Source organism: Triturus cristatus, chromosome 8 (assembly GCF_964204655.1).
Source record: "Triturus cristatus chromosome 8, aTriCri1.1, whole genome shotgun sequence".
Taxonomy (NCBI): Eukaryota; Metazoa; Chordata; class Amphibia; order Caudata; family Salamandridae; genus Triturus; species Triturus cristatus.
The window spans coordinates 1,549,069,303-1,549,073,296 of NC_140591.1; positions in this window are offsets into that span (position 1 = coordinate 1,549,069,303).

The following is a 3,994-nucleotide window of genomic DNA, read 5'->3' on the forward strand; positions in this document are numbered from 1 at the left end:
GAGTGACCTGGGTCTGTTGAGGCCTCTGGCAGAGCACTTTGAACCTGTTGGCGAAGAACACTTAATTTAGCAGTCAAGTCATGAAGGTAATCAATAAGCATAGGGTACGGTATGTCTGAGTACTTCCTAGGGTGAGGAACTCGCCAAATATTGGCGGGGCGTCCGAATATCACTTCATATGGACTAAGTCCCATACGAGAGTGTACAGTAGTTCTGGTGGATAGTAAGGCCAATGGTAAAGTGTCTGGGCAGGCAAGACCTGTGCTGGCCTGAATCTTTGCCAATTTCAGTTTGAGAGTGCCATTGTAGCACTCTACCAAACCCGCTGACTGTGGATGGTTTGCCGCGTGAAATTTCTGCCTAATACCAAGACCCGTACATACTTTCTGCATGATTTTGCATACAAATTCACTTCCATTGTCACTCCAGACAATTCGCGGCAAACCGAATCTAGGAAAAAACTCTTTCAGTAATACTTTAGCAGTTGATACAGCTGTGTTATCTTTTAAGGGGTAAGCCTCTATCCCACTAGAGAATGCACATACTACCACCAGAACATACTTGAGATTGTTGCATCGATCCATGTGTATATAATCAATCTGTAATACTTCAAAGGGGTACGTAGGGGGAGAGAAATGGCCTGCAGGAGTTGGAGTACCCTTCCCCGGGTTATGCATTAAGCATATGATGCAATGTTTTACCACATTGTCTGCACATTTCGGAATTCCTTCATTTTGCCAAACTGGAGCCAGGAGTTTGCATATGCCTTTAGCACTAATGTGAGCTGGTCCATGAGCCATAGTCACTACAGGTAATACATATGCATCTGGCAACATCCATCGCTGATGCTCTGACAATTCTGTCCAACATCCATTCGAATCCAACATTCCCGTACTTTCTTTCCACTTACTCAATTCTTTCTCTGTAGCCTCTTCCTGAATCGTTCTTACGCTCTCAATTGTGTCCTCACACATTCCTCCTTCTGGGATCTGATTTGCAGGGCCTGCAACATACATGTGACTTGTGATGTCCCTAGCTGTGTTTTTCGCTACCTCGTCTGCGAAAGCATTCCCGCGACCAATGTCATCTGTGACTCTTTTATGTGCACTACACTTGATGATGGCAATTTGGGTAGGTAATGTGAGAGAGTCAAGTTGATCGGTGACCAACTGGCCATGCTGAATCTTCGTTCCATGGGAAGTAAAGAATCCTCTTTCCTTCCATTAACGACCAAAACTGTGTGCCACGCCAAAAGCATATTGGCTGTCTGTGTAAACATTCACTCTTTTCCCTTTCGACAGCACACATGCTCTAGTCAAGGCTATCAATTCTGCAGCCTAGCCCGAATTGTATCGGATACATGCTGTCTCCACTACTATATGTAATGTGGTGACTGCATAAGCTGAGGTAGTCTCGCCATTGGGTAATTTGAAACAGGAACCGTCAACACAGAAGGTTCCATCCGGATCCTCGAGCGCAGTATCTTTTAAATCTATTCTTCCTTTTGTTTCTTCTTCTAAGCGAAGAAAGCAGTCATGATGATTCTGAGGATCTCTTTCATCTGGGAGTGGTAACAAAGTAGCTGGATTCAAGGTGTTACATCGCTTTATACGTATGTGCCTTGCTAAGAGAGTCAACTCGTAACCAGACAACCGAGCACTCGTGAGATGTTGTGTTTTAGTTCTATTCAATAAAGTGTCCACAGCATGTGGTACCATGACAGTGAGAGTGTGGTCCAATGCTACTCCAGCTGATTGACGAATAGAGATTGCTGTCGCCGCCGTAGCTCTGAGACAGCTAGGTAACGCTTTAGCTACCGGGTCTAACATAGCAGAAAAGTAGGCACATGGCCTCTGTTTGTCTCCAATTGTTGTGTCAAAACTGATAATGCACAACCTTCTCTCTCATTGACATAGAGCGTGAAACATTTACTGTAATCAGGGGTACCTAACACAGGAGCAGAACACAGGGCTGATGGTAAGTCAGAAAAACTCTTCTGACATTCATCAGTCCATGGGAGTGGATGGGGCGTGTCTTTCTGTGTAAGTGCTAATAAAGGTTTGGCCAATAAAGAGAAATTAGGTATCCGTTGTCTGCAGTAGGAAGTAATGCCCAAGAAAGCACGTACTTCTCTCTGCAGCGATGGTACCGACATGTGCGTAATTGCTTCAATGCGTTCGGGGGTTAGTCGCCTTCCCTCCTTTGATAAGAGATGACCTAAGTATGTAACTTCTTGGCACACGTATGTAATTTAGAAGGTGATACCTTATGATTGAGATCAGACAAATGCCGCAACAATGCCACAGTCACATCTTTACACACATCCTTTGAATCAGTCGCGATCAACAAATCATCCACATACTGAAGAGTGGCTCCTGGAGGCAAAGGGAATGTATCAAGCTGTGATTTAAGAGCTTGACTATAAATGGATGGACTTTCACAATAGCCTTGTGGTGCTCTCTTGAATCGGAAGCTTCGGCCTCCTAAACAAAATCCAAAAATATCTCTGCTCTCTTTAGCAATAGGAATGCTGAAGAAAGCGCTCTTTAAGTAAATCACGGTGAACCAAGCTGCTGAAGCTGGTATCATCGTCAGTAAGGCTGTAATGTCTGGGACAACAGGGAACTGTGGTGAAACAATTTTGTTCACCTTTCGAAGATCAATCACAAATCTATAGACTGGTGGTTGAGAAGGATCAGTTTGCTTAAGAATCGGAAGAATAGGGCTGTTACACACATTTCCTCTCGTTTCTTCCACCACACCCTTCTGGACCAAATCTTGAACAATAGCCAATAATGCTTTTTCACCTTCATTGGAAATCTTATACTGCGCTATACGTGGCAGTTTAACATTAGGCTTGAGAGTGACAACATATGATGGAATCGCAAGATGACCCACATCATTCGGACCCGTAGCCCAAAGACTTTCAGGAAGAGATAGTAATTCAGGTGGAAACTTATCTCTAGACAGATGCATTGACGATGTTAGTTTCTTACCTAGTGTAAGATATACACCAGAAGGGGAGCAGTGTAACGTGGCATGTAACTTTTTTAACAGATCCAATCCCAATAGATTCTCACCACATCCAGTTGTAAGGATAAGTGATGCTTCCAGGTCATATGGACCAATCGAAACAGGTAAAGGGCAAGAGACTGGGTTACGAACTGGGGCGCCGGAAAATCCTACAGACGTGTTTATTAAGCCAGACAAAGGTGCCCCAGGGGGTTTAGAAGGAATAATAGAACTTCTCATTGCACCAGTATCTAAAAGAAATGGCTCTGAAATACCCATTGCATTGACAGTGACATAAGGACCATTCTGATCTACTGGAATTGGTACTACTCCCTTACTTTGTCCATGGCTGGCCTATACATTTTGGAAACTTTCGTCGCCACCTTCAACATAATAGTCACTATAATATTGTGTAGACTGGACTCTCTGTTGGTCAAAAGAATTCACAGCGTTAGGGGAGGGAAAGGAACGCTTCTCTTGGAGGGACGTACCTCTACCCCTGGAGACTGACTGGAAATTACCACGGCCTCGTGGGACAAATGCTCCATTATTACGTTGGAGCAAAACTGGGCAATTACTCTTAAAGTGTCCCTCTTCCTTACAGTAAGCGCATTGGTTTGGACCTAGCATAGATCGGGGTACATAATGTTCGGGCTTCTGAAACACTTTCTGAAACTGTGGGGGCTGAGAAGACTGGTGCTGAGCAGGACGTGGAGGATAAGCCTGCTGTAAAAGAACCTTTATTTTTCAATCTTTATTTTTCTTCTCCTGCTTATCTTTTTCTTCCTTGTCCCTGTTTTCATAATATTGTGCTGTAGCCAATATTTTAGCAGTAGAAGAAACAGCCCATGCACTCTCGGAACTTTTTAATTTATTCGATAATTCGGGAAGCAAGTTAAATATGAACTTGTCCACAAATAAGCGTTGTCCACCTTCCGTGCTCATATCCTGGCCACTATGATCCAGAAAGGTATCCTCAAAA